General features: G+C 43.2%; 2 protein-coding genes across 3 annotated transcripts in view; one reads left to right on the forward strand and one right to left on the reverse strand.

Annotated features, from left to right (window-relative positions):
- The window catches only part of RGS20 (regulator of G protein signaling 20), an 86,632-nt gene that overhangs the window by 64,562 nt on the left and 2,876 nt on the right, over positions 1–19,194 (reverse strand). The gene's annotated exons all lie outside the window — the stretch shown is intronic.
- Positions 17,193–19,194, forward strand: part of ATP6V1H (ATPase H+ transporting V1 subunit H) — a 71,633-nt gene continuing 69,631 nt past the window's right edge. The window contains exon 1 of one of the 2 annotated variants that reach the window (XM_036830858.1): positions 17,193–17,432. The gene's annotated coding sequence lies outside the window, so the exon portion shown is untranslated. The remainder of the gene's footprint in view (positions 17,433–19,194) is intronic. The other variant, XM_036830862.1, reaches the window with a different exon arrangement.

A 19,194-nucleotide genomic window follows, 5' to 3' on the forward strand; every position in this document is an offset into this window, starting at 1 on the left:
GGCCTTTATTATGTTGAGGTAGGTTCCCTCTATGCCCACTTTCTGGAGAGTTTTTATCATAAATGGGTGTTGAATTTTGTCAAAAGCTTTTTCTGCATCTATTGAGATGATCATATGGTTTTTATTCTTCAATTTGTTAATATGGTGTATCACATTGATTGATTTGTGTATATTGAAGAATCCTTGCATCCCTGGGATAAATCCCACTTGATTGTGGTGTATGATCCTTTTAATGTGTTGTTGCATTCTGTTTCCTAGTATTTTGTTGAGGATTTTTGCATCTATATTCATCAGTGATATTGGTCTGTAATTTTCTTTTTTTGTAGTATCTCTGTTTTTGGTATCAGGGTGATGGTGGCCTCATAGAATGAGTTTGGGAGTGTTCCTTTCTCTGCAATTTTTTGGAAGAGTTTGAGAAGGATGGGTGTTAACTCTTCTCTAAATGTTTAATAGAATTCACCTGTGAAGCCATCTGGTTCTGGACTTTTGTTTGTTGGAAGATTTTTAATCACAGTTTCAACTTCATTACTTGTGATTGGTCTGTTCATATTTTCTATTTCTTCCTGGTTCAGTCTTGGAAGGTTATACCTTTCTAAGAATTTGTCCATTTCTTCCAGGTTGTCCCATTTTATTGGCATAGAGTTGCTTGTAGTAGTCTCTCATGATGCTTTGTATTTCTGTGGTGTCCGTTATAACTTCTCCTTTTTCATTTCTAATTTTATTGATTTGAGTCCTCTCCCTCTTTTTCTTGATGAGTCTGGCTAAAGGTTTATCAATTTTGTTTATCTTCTCAAAGAACCACCTTTTAGTTTTATTGATCTTTGCTATTGTTTTCTTTGTTTCTATTTCTTTTATTTCTGCTCTGATCTTTATGATTTCTTTCCTTCTACTAACTTTGGGTTTTGTTTGTTCTTCTTTCTCTAGTTCCTTTAGGTGTAAGGTTAGGTTGTTTGTTTGAGATTTTTCTTGTTTCTTTTTTTTTTATATAGATTTATTTAATTAATTAATTTATTTATTTTTGGCTGTGTTGGGTCTTTCTTGCTGTGTGGGCTTTCTCTAGATGTGGCGAGCAGGGGCTGCTCTTTGTTAGGGTGTGAGGGCTTCTCACCGCGATGGCCTCTCTTGTTGCGGAGCACAGGCTCTAGGTGCGCAGGCTTCAGTAGTTGTGGCTCATGGGCTCTAGAGCACAGCCTCAGTAGCTGTGGCGCACGGGCTTAGTTGCTCTGCAGCATGTGGGATCCTCCCGGACCAGGGCTCGAACCCATATCCCCTGTATTGTCAGGCGGATTCTTAACCACTGCGCCACCAGGGAAGCCCCTTTTCTTGTTTCTTTAGGTAGGATTGTATTGCTATGCACTTCCCTCTTAGAACTGCTTTTGCTGCATCCCATAGGTTTTGGATCATCGTGTTTTCGTTGTCATTTGTCTCTAGGTATTTTTTGATTTCCTCTTTGATTTCTTCAGTTATCTCTTGGTTATTTAGTAACGTATTGTTTAGCCTCCATGTGTTTGTGTTTTTTACCTTTTTTTCCCTGTAATTGATTTCTAATCTCATAGTGTTGTGGTCAGAAAAGATGCGTGATATGATTTCAATTATCTTAAATTTACTGAGGCTTGATTTGTGACCAAAGAAGTGATCTATCCTGGAGAATGTTCTGTGTACACTTGAGAAGAAAATGTAATCTGCTCTTCGGATGGAATGTCCTGTAAATATCAATTAAATCTATTTGGTCTATTGTGTCATTTAAAGCTTGTGTTTCCTTATTAATTTTCTGTCTGGATGATCTGTCCATTGGTGTAAATGAGGTGTTAAAGTTCCCCACTATTATTTTGTTACTGTCAATTTCCTCTTTTATAGCTGTTAGCATTTTCCTCATGTACTGAGGTGCTCCTATGTTGGGTGCATGTATACTTATAATTGTTATATCTTCTTCTGGGATTGATCCCTTGACCATTATGTAGTGTCCTTCCTTGTCTCTTGTAACATTCTTTATTTTAAAGTCTATTTTATCTGATATGAGTAGAGCTACTCCAGCTTTCTTTTGATTTCCATTTGCATGGAATATCTTTTTCCATCCCCTCACTTTCAGTCTGTATGTGTCCCTAGGTCTGAAGTGGGTCTCTTGTAGACAGCGTATATATGGGTCTTGTTTTTGTATCCATTCAGCAAGCCTGTGTCTTTTGGTTGGAGCATTTAATGCATTCACGTTTAAGGTAATTATCGATATGTATGTTCCTGTGACCATTTTCTTAATTGTTTTGGGTTTGTTTTTGTAGGTCCTTTTCTTCTCTTGTGTTTCCCACTTAGAGAAGTTCCTTTAGCATTTGTTGTAGAGCTGGTTTGGTGGTGTGAATTCTCTTAGCTTTTGCTTGTCTGTAAAGCTTTTGATTTCTCTGTCGAATCTGAATGAGATCCTTGCTGTGTAGAGTAATCTTGGTTGTAGGTTCTTCCCTTTCATTACTATAAATGTATTGTGCCACTCCCTTCTGGCTTGTAGAGTTTCTGCTGAGAAATCAGCTGTTAACCTTATGGGAGTTCCCTTGTGTGTTATTTGGCGTTTTTCCCATGTTGCTTTTAATAATTTTTCTTTGTTTTTAATTTTTGTCAATTTGATTACTATGTGTCTTGGCCTGTTTCTCCTTGGGTTTATCCTGCCTGGGACTCTGCGCTTCCTGTACTTGGGTGGCTATTTCCTTTCCCAAGTTAGGGAAGTTTTCAACTATAATCTCTTCAAATATTTTCTTGGGTCCTTTCTCTCTCTCCTCCTTCTGGGACCCTTATAATGCAAATGTTGGTGTGTTTAATGTAGTCCCAGAGGTCTCTTAGGCTGTCTTCATTTCTTCTCATTCTTTATTTATTCTGTTCTGTGGCAGTGAATTCCACCATTCTGTCTTCCAGGTCACTTATCCGTTCTTCTGCCTCAGTTATTCTGCTCTTGATTCCTTCTAATGTATTTTTCATTTCAGTTATTGCATTGTTCATCTCTGTTTGTTTGTTCTTTAATTCTTCTAGGTGTTCTTCAATTTTTCTAGGTCTTTGTTAAACATTTCTTTCATCTTCTCGATCTTTGCCTCCATTCTTTATCCGAGGTCCTATATCATCTTCACTATCATTATTCTGAATTCTTTTTCTGGAAGGGTGCCTATCTTCACTTCATTTAGTTGTTTTTCTGAGGTTTTATTTTGTTCTGTGGTTTGGTGCATAGTCCTCTGCCTTTTCATTTTGTCTTTCTGTGAATGTGGTTTTCGTTCCACAGGCTGCAGAATTGTAGTTCTTCTTGCTTCTGCTCTCTGCCTTCTGGTGGATGAGGCTGTCTAAGAGGCTTATGCAAGCTTCCTGATGGGAGGGACTGGTGGTGGGTAGAGCTGGGTGTTGCCCTGGTGGGCAGAGCTGAGTAAAACTTTAATCCGCTTGTCTGCTGATGGGTGGGGCTGGGTTCTGTCCCTGTTAGTTGTTTGGCCTGAGGGAACCCAACACTGGCGCTTACAGGCTCTTTGGTGGGGCTAAAGGTGAGTCAGGGAGGGCTCATGCCAAGGAGTACTTCCCAGAACTTCTGCTGCCAGTGTCCTTGTCCTCACGGTGAGCCACAGCCACCCCCCGCCTCTGCAGGAGACCCTCCAACACTAGCAGGCAGGTCTGGGTCAGTCTCCCCTGGGGTCACTGCTCCTTCCCCTGGGTCCTGATGTGCACACTACTTTGTGTGTGCCCTCCAAGAGTGGAGTCTCTGTTTCCCCCAGTCCTGTCGAAGTCCTGCAATCAAATCCCGCTAGCCTTCAAAGTCTGATTTCCTGGGAATTCCTCCTCCTGTTGCCGGACCCCCAGGTTGGGAAGCCTGACATGGGGCTCAGAACCTTCACTCCAGTGGGTGGACGTCTGTGGTGTAAGTGTTCTCTGGTTGGGAGTCACCCAGCCAGCAGTTATGGGATTTGATTTTATTGTGATTGCGCCCCTCCTGCCGTCTCCTTGCGGCTTCTCCTTTGTCTTGGATGTGGGGTATCTTTTTTGGTGAGTTCCAGTGTCTTCCTGTCGATGATGGTCCAGCAGTTAGTTGTGATTCTGGTGCTCTTGCAAGAGGGAATGAGCACACGTCCTTCTACTCCGCCATCTTGAACCAATCTCCAGAAATAGAATTCTGACACAGGCTACAACATGGATGAACCTTGAAAACCCTATGCTAAGTGAAAGAAGCTGGACACAAAAGGACAAATACTGACTGAGTCCATTGATATGAGGTACCAAAAATAGTCAGACATACAGATAGAAAGTAGAAGAGAGGTTACTTGGGGCGGTGGGGAGAGGATAATGGGGAGTTATCGTTTAGTGGGTCCAGAGTGTTTGGGTTGATGAAAAAGGTCTGGAAATAGATCGTAATAATGGTTCCACAACCTTGTGAATGTATTTAATGCTACTGCATTATACACTTTAAAGTGGTTAAAATGGTAAATTTTACGTTATTTATATTTTAGCACAATTGAAAAAACACTCAAAACTCTTCAAGATGTGAGAGGAGAGGAGCCTGAGAAAGCCCACCAGGGGTGACGGTGCAGGCAGCTAAGTTAATCAATCGTGGTTCTGCTGTAGAGTTGTCACCTACTCTTGCGGTTCTCTCATTTTGATTTCTGCTGCCAAATAGACATTGCCAACTCTCATCCTCTTCCTAGCATTTAGTGAAGCCTAGGTTGTGATTTGGCAAAGTAGAAAAGGAATAGCAGATGCAGGGATTAGACCAAGAAGGGTCTTGTTAACCACTCATTTATTCATTCTTTCAACAAACATTAATTACCTGCTTAGTATATTCTTAAGTTCCAGGCAATGTCTTAGATGCTCTGGATTCAAGGTGAGTGGGGAAGAAAATGACCTTCTCTTGTATGTACTGAATGAGGGGGTGTAAGAGTCTAGGTAGACTGAATAGGGCAAGCAAGTCATAGTAAGGATTTTGGATTTTATTTTATTTTTTCTTTATTTTTTTTTGGCCACGCCATGTGACATGCGGAATCTTAGCTCCCCAACCAGGGATTGAACCTGGGATCAAACCCATGCCCCCTGCATTGGGAGTGCAGAGTCTTAACCACTAGACTGCCAGGGAAGTCCCTGATTTTATTTTAAAAGCAGTGATAATCAGTAAAAGGTTTTAAGCAAGAGAGTGACATCATGTGATTTATATATTTTAAAGACTCCTTTGGCTGCTTTGCATAAGAGTGAATTGGAAGAGGGCAAGCATGGGAACAGTGAAACAGGAAGCTTTGCACTGGTCCAGGTGAGAGAGGAGGATGACTTGGGCAGGTAATGGGAATAAAATAGAAGTGGACAGATATGAGATACATTTTAGAGAGAATTAATGGGACGTCAGGTGGATTCAATGTACAGGCTGAGAAAAAGGGACTCAAGGAAAATTCCTAGGTTTTCTGCCTTGAGCAGTTGGGTGACTTGCTGAAATGAGGAAGGCGGGGAGGGAAATCAAGAATCCAGGTAAACACGTGTTTTGGATGCCTATGAGTCACTCAAATGGAGCCGTTCAAAAGGCTGTTGTGAAAGAGCCTGAAGCTCAGGGTAGAGGTGGGAGTCTTGGAGATGTAAATTTAGGAATCATTAGCATAAAATGATATTGAAAGCTATTGGGATTGGGTAAGATCCCTAGAAAGAGATGAAAAGATAGAACAAGGTTGAGTCCGCTTAAGGAGTTTGACACGTCCAGATGGAAATGGGGAGCACAAAGTTGAATCAGGGAGTTAACACAGTCAGTTTTGTGTTTTAGGAAGATCTCTGACTTCTGGTGTCACTTAGAGGCAGGCATGACTCGAAAGAGGAGACCAGAGAAGAGGCTGCTTCGATAAATTTTTTGGGAGATGATAGTAACTTTATCTAGGAAAGTATTAAAAGGGATGGAGATAACTAAATAAACGGATCAAGAGATAATTCTGAATAGTGTGGACAAAACTTGAAGACTGATTAGGGGTGTGAAATGAGGATAAGATTAAGGTCAAGGGTTATGCCTCTAAATTTCTAGTTCAAAACCAGGCAGATCATGGTACCCTTTCACCATCATGAAAAAGTTTGGGGAACGGTAAAGACAGATTGCCAATTTTGACATGCCTAGACATTTCAAGCTAGATGGTGAGTAAACATTTGTACATTCATGTGTGGACTGCAGGAGAGAGAGCTGAATCATCACCCGTAAGCTGTCTCAAAGCTGTCGACACAGCCAAGATTAGCCAGGGAGAACGAGTTGAGTGAGAAAAAGGCCTAGGATGAAAACCTAGGGAATTTCCAATACGTCAGAGTCAATAAAGGGAGAGGGATTTGCAAAAGAGGCCGAAAAGGCGCAGCCGGCGAAGTAGAAGGAAAGCAAGGTAAAAGGGACGTTGTGTACCCTGTTCCAGGCATTGGTCGTATGACACGTCGTTCATTCCTTGTCACAGGCCGGCAAGCAGGTATGTCTCATCTCCGTGTAACAGAAGGCTGCACTGAGACTCAGAAAGGTGAAATGGCCTCGCCAAAGACTCTTGTCTAGAAAACAACAGAACAAGTGTGAAGGAATTCAAGCAAACCCTGGGCTATCTGCTTTCCATCCTTTGGTCTTTAGTAAAAGGAATGATCTGTGTGTGTGTGTGTGTGTGTGTGTGTGTGTACATGTTTTTATATACATAAGACCATCTCTCCAGGATACGTAGAAGCTGGTAAGAGTGGAGAGCGTTTGCCTTTATGGGGGAATGGAGGTTGCTGTCTGGCCAGATGGAGACTTACTGTATTGTATGCGCTTCTGGGCTCTGTGTTATTGTAACAGAGAGTGGGTAATAAAGAGTTTGACTTCGTTTCTAATGCCTGACTGCTGACAGCTTCCAGGTGCCACCACTCTCCCCCTTCTACCCCACATCTGGGCGGCTGATACGGGACACCAGGTGCCCTCTCCCTTGGCTTCCGCGGGAAGGTCCAACCAGGTAAGCCAAGGAGACCCTTGCCAAGGAGAACCCTTGGCCCGGCCCGGCCATGGAAACCCCAAGCAGATCCCCTTTCTCTGCTCTCTCAAGCTGTTTCTGGACCTGCTTCCATGCTGCCCTCCTCAGAGGCTGCATCGTGTGAGTAATAACCCTTTCTATGCTCTCTGGTGTGCGTGTGACCTCACTGGTCTGGGCATTGGAACCACAGCTTGGGCAGGTGCCGGGCAGGGGGGGTCCATCCTGCCTGTGTGGGGTGACCACAGCAATCACATCCGTTCACAGCTGTGGGGTTGCACGATTCTCATTCCGAATATTTTAATTAAAAATGTAAACTAACAAAAACATTTTTAAATGGTAAGAATAAAAAAGATCAGTGTACCAAGTCCTAAGACTTCAAAATCTTCCTCCCCCATGTTTCGTATTTGTTAGTTCCTTTAAGAGGCTGAAAAAGAAAAGAAAGGAAAATAAAAGTAAACTAAACTAAAGCCTGTGCTCTGTCTTCTGAAATATTCTGTATCTCCAGAGATCAGGAAGGGAATTCTTATTACGTAAAATATCAGAAAATTAAAGAGAAAAATTCAAAACTCATATTTGAAGCTTTAGTGATGTTTTTCTGGGATCTCCAGCTCTATAAAAATTACCTCTGTATAAACTAGTATAGTCTTTTAAAATCATGGATGATTACAATTCAAAAAATTATATATATATATATATTTACCAAACAAGCTATTCCTAGGAAATAGTAGGCAGTCCCCTAACAAAATCCCCACTATATTTTACATACTTATTTTTATCATAAAAATAAGTGACATTTTTTACCCTGATATATGAAGTTACAAAATGTTCTCCTATATGTTACTAGACTAATCACTGCCCCCTGCCCCCATCTCCCCGCCCCCCTCCCCCAGCTGTTTAATGAGGAAACTGCAGACCAGTGAAGTTAGATGATGTTTGCTAGGACAAGTAAAAAGCAGAGCTGGGCCACCAGCCTGTAACTCCTGGCTGTGATGCTTTGTGACTCCACACCCAGGACATAGGGTCATTATTTACTGACGCCCATGACAGTAATCAACGACAGAGATACTGTTCGCTCGTATTCCCCACATGCCTCTGGTAGTTTCCAGTTGTAATTAAGTACCTTTGACCACAATGATTCTCTTAGACCAAAATTCCCATTTACCTTTCTTCTCACACTCAGCGAGTAATGAGAATTCCAGGACTAGTTATGTTTCTAAACCTGCAGAGGAGATTGAATTACTAAGTTCAACTCTACAGGTACTAGGTCAGTTAACCACATGCCTGTTAATTCTCCATTTCCTTACTAAATTAACAGTCTGATTTACCTAAACTTAAGGAACAGTATTTTAGGCACTAATAGAGAAGCCCCTGACATAGTAGATAGTAAGGGATACACACCAAAGTGAAGGCTTTAGGAGAATCTGCCTCATAACGTCAGACACCTTTGGTAAATTAAATCTATGGAGTCCATAATATTGTTATTCTAAACTGAAATGCAGTACAGTTGAAACTCAGTGTAATGTCCAAAGTCTCTATTTAATTATCTATTTTTTGCAAGAAAGCTTACAATCTTAGCACAGCAAAGCTTTCCAAAATGATTGACCGTCATAGTCTAACATAATTTTAAATCACGGATTTCTTTTTCACTGCATATACGGTTTCTCTTAAGAAGATAAAGGAACAGGTCAACAAGGATTCAGATTGTGATATTTCATCCCAAGGCTTTTCAAGGCTTGATGTCAGTAACTTTGAGAAATGAAAAACCCTTTTGTTAAAATCCTAAGAGCCGGTGGAGGCAAGCGTAAGGTTGACAAGTGTAGGGGAGAGAGACGTTCACAATCATCAGTCTTCTGTTTCTTCAGTTGTGTACATGTATATAAAAGTTTCTAACACCGCTGTCGTTTGAATCCTAAGCACACGTACACCAACCCCACGCCCACACCTTGGCCCTGCCTTGAAGTGGAGACACAGCAGAATCCACAGAGAAAGCTCTAGAGCGCCCCAAGCGTGCACTTCAGCGTCCCCGCTGGGCTTATTAAATTACAGCCGACTCTCCTTCACAGGTCCCGCCTTGGCGTCTACACCGCGCCTCTTGTCTAGTCTAATCCGTTCCCCGCCCCCTGCAGAACAGGTGACCTTTCTAAGAGCCAAACGTGATCGTGTTACTTCCCTCCCTCTAACCATTCGGTGGTCCCTCATGTCTCTACAGGACTTAATGTGGCATAAAAGACCTTTCGTGATTTGCTGATACTCCGTTCACTAACCCGACTTTCTCACTGTTCCTTTGTACTCCAGGCTGCAATCACATTAAGCATCCTTCGGTTCCTAAAATCCCCTTGTTCACTTGCGTTCCTGCTCTCCGTATAAACTGTTCCCTCTGCCGGCGTCACGCCCCTTTCCCAGTCGGGGCCTCCTCTTCTCTTCCTGGGCGATCTCCCACTTAGCCTTCAAGGCTCAGCTTAGATGCCGTTTCCCCGGGGGTCTCACCAGGGCTCCGTCAGCTGCCCGTCTCCTTTCTCCGACCACAGCACTTCCTGCCCTCGGTGGTGACAGTGACAGTCCGTTGCCCTGTGTGGCTCCCAGCCCAGTGTGAGTCAGGACTGTGCCTTATTCAGACCCGTGCCTGAAAAGCCTAAAGCAGTCCTGGGACATAATGTGTATTCAATCAGTACTTGTTACATGAACGAACTTAGAAATGACATGACCTGGATTTGGTGATTGTGGAGGCTGTGTCAGGGGTACCTAGGGTTTTATCATGCTGTTTTTCTCTGCTTTTGTGTATATTTGACATTTTCTGTAATAAAAAGATTTTTTAAACGTCATGGTTTTTAACTTCTAGATGATGTGTCTCATGTCTTGTTAAATTGCAAAAGACAACAAACGGTGGGACAGAATCTGCCCCAATTCCGTACACATGCCTCGAGGGTATGAGTTTATTAAAATGGGTGTTCCGAGAAGGCCTGACGCCGAAGGGGACACCTGCACTCCATTTGTCCCTACCGTTGGGCCGGATCCACCAGTGTTACATTGGAGGAGCACAAAAATCAACAAACAGGATGGCAAGAACAAGGGGAGCCATTGTTCTGTCCAAAGCGGACAGCCTGTGACGGGCCGGGAGGGCCGTGTGGGCTCTGTTCTCCCCCAGTGGCTCCTTATGAACCGGGCTCTGTGCGAGCCTCACCGGGCTGCCTGAGAACTTGTCAGGGGGCCCTGATTTCTTTGAGCTGGACTTGGCTGAATTGAATGGCTTTGCCCGGCATTTTATTATTATTATTTTATTATTATTACTTTTTTAAATTTTTGGCTGCGTTGGGTCTTCATTGCTGCGCGTGGGCTTTCTCTAGTTGCGGCGAGCGGGGGCTACTCTTCCTTGCGGTGCGCGGGCGTCTCACTGCGGTGGCTTCTCATTGCAGAGCACGAGCTCTAGGCCCACGGGCTTCAGTAGTTGTGGCTTGTGGGCTCGCAGTTGTGGCTCGCGGGCTCTAGAGCGCAGGCTCAGTAGTTGTGGCTCAAGGGCTCTAGAGCGCAGGCTCAGTAGTTGTGGCGCACAGGCTTAGTCGCTCCGCGGCATGTGGGATCTTCCCTGACCAGGGCTCAAACCCGTGTCCCCTGCATTGGCAGGTGGATTCTTAACCACTGCGCCACCAGGGAAGCCCTGCCTGGCATTTTAAAAGGAGTGTTTTCCTTGAGGAAGCTGGAGGCTGGCACCGACTTGAAATGACACATTTTGGGGCCGTTCAGGATTCATAACTGTCATTAATTTCCTTCGGGACATGAAACATTTGGCTGAAGAAAGATTTTAACAGTGACCTCAGGTTAAAGAGGTCAAGAGAAAACTTTATATCTCTGATTAGGGTTTCACCCACGTGGTGGGAAGGAAGCAGGGCAATAATGCATTTCTATCTACTAATCAATCGGCCAATCAGTATTGACTGGGCTCTTACCACGTGCCCAGCAGGTGTGAGGCCCCACCTGTAGAGGGGAATCACTAGGTTAATAACTGTGCTGGGAGAAACGGGCTACAGATCAAGCACGTGGGTCCTGGGGGTTCCCCAGGGAAGCCTGGGTCCTTGGATGCACGTTTTTTAATATTCAAAGTATCTGATAAAAAAAAAACAACAGCCAAATGAAATTATATGTGACAGGTATAACTGTTGTGATTTCACAGATGATAAAACCAAGACTCAGAGAATTAAACCCAAGTTGGACCTGAATTCAAAGCCCATGCTTGCCATTCCAAAGACATTGCTTTATGTCATCGCACTGCCTGGTGGTGGTTTGGACCTGGGCGGGCCGGAAGGATGTGCGTAACCGAACTCCTGTAGCTGGGATAAAGGACGTCTTCGAGTCATCAGACTTCGATTAGTTACAACCCAGCCTCAGGTTTTACTAGTTTGAAATCCTGCAGTGCTTGCCTTTCCACCAGATGTCACCATTTACCGGCCCTCACTCCCTCCGGTCTTTTAAAAAACAAGGGAGCACTGTCTTGCCGTTGGGATCCTCAGCGTGGTGATTGCATCTGCGCCTGGGATGGAGGGCCCTGTGACAAGAAGGCCGCCGGGCGCTGAATCTTGACTCAGCGAGGAGGAATTTGAAAATGTAGTCAGCCTTTCCACTTCCCCGATTTCCTACAATCCAAAGGCATTCTTTTTTTTTTTCTCCCCCTTGTGATTTCATGTCTGTAAAAAACAGCCCATTTCTGATGGACGAGCCAAGCAGAGTTATCTGGCCTTTGGCCGAGACTGCATCGGACAGAGGAGGCTCTGGGGTGAGGGGAGGACACAGGGAGGATGCAGGGGGCTGGGGGCGGGACCAGGCCACAGCGTGGCTTCTGGGGAGGGGCCAGAGGCCGCCAAACACCGGGTCTCTGTCCTGCTCAGAGTTTATTCACCCCCGATTACACTCTTGGAAGAGTTCATGCTTGGGGATCTAATATTAGCATTCCCTGCAGATTTTGTGAGCAGGAACGATACATTAGTTCATTTACATCTAAGTGCCAAATGAACTTGAGCTTCCTTTGTTTCCTAATGGGAGAAACCAGGCCAGAATGAGAGGCTGAGATGCCCAGGGCACGCCTGAGGATACTGGGGAAGGTGTGGGCGGGGGGAGAGGGAGGAGAACTTCTCATCTCCCGGTTGGACCCAGGCTGATGGCTGTGGTGCCGGGGAGACCTTCTTTGCTTCCTTCCCTCATACCTTGCCTCTCTCAATGTTGTCAGAATATACATGGGGCAATGACGGGCCCCCAAAGCCTGGGCTCCCCCAGGGGCCAACAAATGACGGACATGCCTGGCTTTCTTCTCTGAGACAGAAACTCTGGGAAAGGGGAGCCCTGCAGACTTTGCTGACACTAGTGAGTTGTTAAAAACAGTCACTTTGCAGCTATTTTTAGGAAAAGACAAAAACAGAAAAAAGGCAGTGATAGGACCTGGCTCTTGTTTGCTGATCATACGCTTATTTGTCAATCCAGCAAACTTGTTCTGCAGCAAAAGTGTCCATATAATTAAGTACATGTCCTCCTAGGATGGTGCTGGCGGAACGACACTCTCTCTTCCACTGAAAACTTCAAAAAATACATCCTTCAGAACATGTGACCTTCTGGGCAAATGGTCGCAGATCAGAGTCTCAAATAAACAGGACTAAATCTAACTTGCAGAAGCAGAGAGAGCAGATTTATTACAGAACTGGGAAATGTGGAGCGAAATTGGTAATATCAAATGCTTTTGATCATTTCTTTCTAGCCATGTTTTATTCATTCCATTTGGCCATATTTTGCTCAGCGATTTTTTACATAACCTCAAGCAACCTTTCCTGATAACTTATAGGTAAAAATAGTCATGTCCCCATGTGTCTGAGTGATCAGGTGACCCACACTGGATCCATCCGGTCTGACTCAAGAGAGCAGAGAGGGTCACACGAAAACTTCAGCGTCCACCCGTGTCCCCTCGGGGAGGGGATGTGTGGGGACTATACTTCAGTTGTGGAGGGCCTATCCACGGATATCTGCTAAATAGGGATAAACAGAGGAGAAGGATGGATTTATCTCTGAGATGTGATCATAAAGCTCTTGAGCGATAGATGTCAAGATGCCGGAACTCAAACATCAAAATCAGGGCTCTCTCCTTTGAGTACGTGGTTGCCTTGGGGGGTCCACACGCTGCTTCAAAGTTGCAGCCCCTCAAAACTCATGCTGGACAGCTATTTAAGGCTGTCTCACAGCCGACGGGATGGCCAGGGCTGTTGACCCAGGCGTAGGCACCAGACCCCCCTGGGTTGGACTCTCTCTCCTGGGCACTGGCAGTGAGGACGTGGAGAGGCAGCGACTTGGTCTGAGCCTTTTCCACCACCTTCCACAGACCCCCGGGGTCAGGTTCCGGAGCTGCTTGGCTCCTGCCCCCCTGCTGTTTACTCTTCTCTTCTAGTCAGGTGCAGCTTGAACGGGCAGCTACAAAACTGTGTCGAGACTACGCTTATGATATTTAATTCATTCTCAGTCTGTTTTTGAATAACAGTCCTTAGAATGGTCTCTCACTGGAAAATGAATCCTTATAATTTTTCGTGTTGAGAATTCAAAATCACATCAGCGAAATAGATTCTTATGGAAAAACGTATTTGGTTACATCATTGACGTCAGATTAAATTGCTTACGTAGTCTGCCATTTGGGTTTTACTCTTGACTATTTGAATATATGCCAATTGTCACTGCATGGTTTAAACTATTATCTTTCAGCATAGTTGCTTCATTTTAAAACTACTTTTTTTTTTTTTTTTAGAAAGCTTTTTTTTTTTTTTTTTTTAGAAATTCACGTTCTTTTATTTATTTATTTATTTATGACTGTGTTGAGTCTTCGTTTCTGTGCGAGGGCTTTCTCTAGTTGCGGCAAGTGGGGACCACTCTTCATCGCGGTGTGCGGGCCTCTCACCATCGCGGCCTCTCTTGTTGTGGAGCACAGGCTCCAGACGTGCAGGCTCAGTAGTTGTGGCTCACGGGCCTAGTTGCTCTGTGGCATGTGGGATCTTCCCAGACCAGGGCTCGAACCCGTGTCCCCTGCATTGGCAGGCAGATTCTCAACCACTGCGCCACCAGGGAAGCCCTAAAACTACTTTTTTTCAGTCATTTAAAATGCAGTAACTGTAAAACCATTTTGCAGAGGTTTCTAAAATAAGCTCTCAAATGATACAAGCCTAATCTGAATTGCTTTATGCACGGAATGGAAATAAACGGTTCGTACGGAACCTATAACACAAGATTACTATCTAAGATTCCCAGTAAATTTCATCTACATCTTTACCCTGCAAGAAGGCAAAACTTTAAATTTTCTAGCATGTTTGCAGTGGTTTTATGGTTTGGTGAAGGCTGGCTTGATTTTGGCAGGAAAGCCAACAACATGATGTTACGAGATCTTTTGCACAGTGGAAATGAGACTTAGATATATTTCTTCCTAACCATAAATTTAAAATCTGAGAGCGATAAAATTTATGACTAAAAGTCTAAACAGCACGCTGAGGCCAACAAGGATTTTTTACAGTATACATTTTAGACTTCCAGACAGGATCTTTTGCCATTTAAAATTTTTTCGGAAAGGTTAAGTTCAATCTTGCTATCCAGTGAAAGTCTAAAGCGTATACTAGCTGCTCCCACTGTGGTATATAAATAGAATATGGAAAGCTGTAATTATGTATTTATTTAATTTGTTATTTAATTTTAAAGGGTAAATTCTAAGCTCTAGTCTTCGTGATTTTTAACAAAAATGTTTTTATTATGTTAGTTTTCAAAATTAAAAAAATAATAAACTGAGCAAATATACTAACAAACCCTCATATCCCTCACTGTTTCAACAGTTATCAGCATATTGCCAGTTTTGCTTCGCCTCCTACCTGCCCTACCTTCCTCTCCTCCTGGATTATCTTAAAGCAAGTTGAAAGTCACAGTCATTTGTTCTGCAGACACTTCCGCGTGCCTCTTGGGACTTTTTAAAAAGCATAACTGCAGTCCCATTTGAGCTGGACATTCTTTAGACAGTCAAGGGGACATCACTGCCTTTCCCTTTGCCGGCACCTGGCTCCACCCCCTCAAAGGCGCCCCTCCCTCCGCTTTAGAGATGCTGTCCAGGCAGAATTCTTCCAACTTTCTTCCACCAGACATGAGGAGTGAGGCCCGATGTCTCCTCCCTCCCTTGCTCTGCCAGTTAATCTGGAGAGGTAAGCCTCTTCCCTCATTCTTTTCCCCTTTCTTTTTATGATATAACCAGACTTCTAAAGAACAGTCACACTTTACAGTCACTTTTTACCTCTATTAGTTCCATCTGATTAACTGTTTCAGTAGTTACCACCAATCCCTCTGAACCGTGACTCTGTCATTCTTGGGTTCTCATTTTGCCCTATCTTTTGTTGCTCTGACAAGAATTTTCATGTGATTAACAGGAAGTGCAGTTGTGTCATGTGTCATCCACATCCTGGCATATCTTAAAATATCTTTCTCTTGTGTTAAGGCATGAATGACACCTGGCTATGAATAAGTGTTGAGACACAGTTTTTTCTCTTTTTTTTTTGAAAGCTCTCTAGTTATAAGTCTATTGTTTTCAGTTATTGAGTGCTTCAGAGAATTATAAGGCAAAGTTTCTTTTTTGTTTCCTTGTAGGTAATCTCATTTTCCCCCTTTTGGATATTTATAGAAATAGTGTCTTAATTTTTGAAATTTGAACATTCTATGAAGATATTACTAGATTTAGTTTTCATTGTCTGATGGAATACAATATGTATTCTCAAATTATTATATGAAATCTTTATATCAGGAGTATAAAATTGTGTTTTTTTAAAAAATTGATTATTGCTGTTTCACTGCTCAGATCCCCTTTTAATTTGTTCCTTTAATCTATCCCTAAGGTGAATTTCCAAGATCTGTCCTCCGTATCCCTTATTTCCTCTGCTCCCTCATAATTTTAATTTATCTTTCTTCTCTGTTCTGATAGACTTTTTCAAACATTTCTTTATTTTGATATTTCCTACTTTGATAATTTTAATTTTTGTGGTGTCCAATCTGCTATTAAAAATCTCCCTCCTTTTCAAAATTGATAACAGAATGTCTTATCTCCATGCAAAACTTCCTTTTCTACAGTTTTTGGTGATGTCTCACTCATTTCAGAAATGCAACATCTGCTTGAATATTATAATGAATATAACACGGGCACGAGTTATTAAGACGTGTCTTCTGTGTCCTACGTGAGTATGCTGTGGTGGTTCAATGTCAACCGACAACAAAGCTACCAGTGGCAGCAGAAAGCACCTGGCTCCGTAGGCTGAATCTCCAGGCAGCGATGCTGGTTGGGCTGCAGAGAAGCCCTGTGTGGCTCTTGTCACACACCCTGGAAATCAAGCTGTGTGTGAGAATCCGGAGACACCAAAGAATAAGAGGCTTCTTACCATGTGCCCTGAGCCTGGTGTGACTGGTAACATACACGAAGCACTTCAGAGCCATCACTTTTAGAAATACTGCCATTCGTTTGTGTGTCCAGAAACTCTAGGTTTACAGTCTCAAGAACAAAAGCTAAGGGCTTCCCTGGTGGTGCAGTGGTTAAGAATCCGCCTGCCAATGCAGGGGACACAGGTTCGAGCCCTGGTCCAGGAAGATCCCACATGCCGCGGAGCAACTAAGCCCGTGCGCCACAACTACTGAAGCCTGTGCTCTAGAGCCTGCGAGCCACAACTACTGAGCCCATGAGCCACAACTACTGAACCTGTGCTCCACAACAGGAGAAGCCACCGCAATGAGAAGCCCGCGCACCGCAACGAAGAGTAACCCCTGCTTGCTGCAACTGGAGAAAGCCCACACGCAGCAACGAAGACCCAACACAGCCAAAAATAAATAAATATATTTATTTAAAAAAAAAAGAAAGAATAAAAGCTAAGTTTCAAACTCAAGCTAAGTTAGAAAACTACCTAATGCTATATATCCTCTAACCCATTCTCATTCAGAAAAACTTCAGACGAGCAAAGAAGCCTATAAAACTAGTCTACCTTTGCTAAACCAAATTATTTGGTGGCGCTGGTGGAGATGTTTGCCTCTAAAAATATAATCCAGCGGCGAAAACCCAATCTTTAATGTAAAACCCTGAAAGACAATTATTTAAATGTTAAAAAAAGTTGGTAAACATGATCAAAACTTGTATTTAAAAGTTTTCATCTAAAACTTTGAAGAACAGGACTGATGTGGATCTTTTTTGTACAGTTATTTTCAGAGTAGAAAAATCTTGTGGAGAATGAAGACGCTGACACTGCGTTTTACACGCTATTCCCACTGGCGGGAAGAATCACATTTTCCCAGAAGCCCCTGAGTCTGGAGCCTGGTGAGCTCTCCTGCCTTTGCTCACCTGGAAACACCTGCAGTAGGAACCCAGGGATTCCCGGCTAGCCCGTGCGCGCCCAGGACGGAAGATGTAACCACGACAGACTTGCAGACGAGCCTTTCCCTAAGCAGGTTTGTGAGCCTCTCAGGTGTTAAGCAAATTAGTACAGAGTTCTTTTCAGAGGGTCTTCGGAAAGATAAGAACCATCTTTGTCCTTCTCAGCGAACTTACCCTTTCACAACTGGAGGCAGGACAGAACAATTTTGTCGTCTGAATACGTTCATGTGAAGGTGCTGGATACTAGAAGCATAATTCCTTTCTCACTAAGATATTTTTTCCTCTCTTCTTTCTTCTATCCTTTTTGCCACACAAAGCTCCGTTGTCTTCATAGGTACCCTTTGGGGCCTTGGAATTGATTTCTCTCCTTTTAGTGTGTAATGTCTCAAAACAAGCACTTTGATCAGATGCTCAAGGGGTCACACATCTGGAACAGGAGAGCACTTAGGAGTCTGTACTCTTAGAGGGGCATCGACATTGAAATGATATGAACAATAATTTTGTGTAGAACACTTTCTTGTCTAAGCTCTGACCACTTTTATTACTGGGAAAGAATGCACACATATACGTATGTATCTGTATTGATAGATGGATGGGTAGATGACTTGACTTATTGCCAGTGTGGCTGGAAAGTGTCCCCTCTCTCTCTCTCCCGTTTATTATTAGAAAGAGTGACTGGTCCAGGGGGCACCCCCCCTCCCTCTTGTACTTTGTGCCCTGAATGGAAGGAAGCAAAAATCCTTGTGGAGAAAAAATAATTCTGACGAAGCCAAGTTCGTGAGTGTGTGTGCGTGTGTGTGCATGTTTGGGGAACATATTAATTTATTTTGTAGTAAATGAGTGGCCGTGTTGGGCTGCTTTGGGCAGAATGCACAGAGAAATCACTATTGAGGCTACTGGCTTCAAGCCCACGAGATTATAGCCTGCTTCTAAAGCACTGCCAGAATCGATCGAATTAGTAATGAAATCAGTGTCAGAAAAACCTAGGTTCAAATCACCACTCAGCTGACTTCACACATGTAACCAAAAGTTTTTCCAAACCTGTTTTCTCATCTCTAAAACAGGTCTAACGACATCAGTGCTACTGACCTAATGAAATTGGTTAAGAATCCAAATAAAAAGAACAACAGGAAGAACCACAATAAATGTAGGCAACACATTTATGCACACATAAATGTATTGTTATTTTCAGTCTAACCTGCCTTTGGAGGGCTTTTACTTTTTTTTTTATTTTTAATTTTGAAATAATTATAGATTCACCGGAAGTTCCAAAAAAGGATGTACACAATGGTCCCACGCACTCTTCATCAAGTTTCGCCCAATGGGAACTTCATAAGTTGTGCAACATCAAAACCAGGAGACTGACATTGGTACAATTCTAAGAGCTTACTCAGATTTCACAAGTGTGTGTGTGAGTGTAGTTCTATGCAGTTTTATCACACGTGTAGGTTTGTGTAACCATGGAAATCAAGATAAAGAAGTGTTTCATCCCTGCAAAGCTCCCTCAAACCACCCCTTTGTAGCTGCATCCACCACCCTCTCGCCATCCTAGTCTTTGGTAATCACTAATCTATGCTCCATTTCTATAATTTTATTTTAACAATGTTATATAAATGGCATCATACAGAATGTGACCTTTTGGGATTGGCTTTTTTCACTCAGCCTCATTCCCTTGAGATTGATCCCAGGGGCAATGTCAGTAGTTCATTCCTTTTGTGTATCAGTAGTTGATTCCTCTTAGTTGGTTCATCGTGTTCCAGGGCACGGATGTACCACAGTTTATTTAATCTTTCATCCCTTGAAGGACTTTTGGGTTGTTTCTAGTTTTTGGCTATT

The sequence above is a fragment of the Balaenoptera musculus genome, chromosome 17 (assembly GCF_009873245.2).
Source record: "Balaenoptera musculus isolate JJ_BM4_2016_0621 chromosome 17, mBalMus1.pri.v3, whole genome shotgun sequence".
Classification (NCBI taxonomy): domain Eukaryota; kingdom Metazoa; phylum Chordata; class Mammalia; order Artiodactyla; family Balaenopteridae; genus Balaenoptera; species Balaenoptera musculus.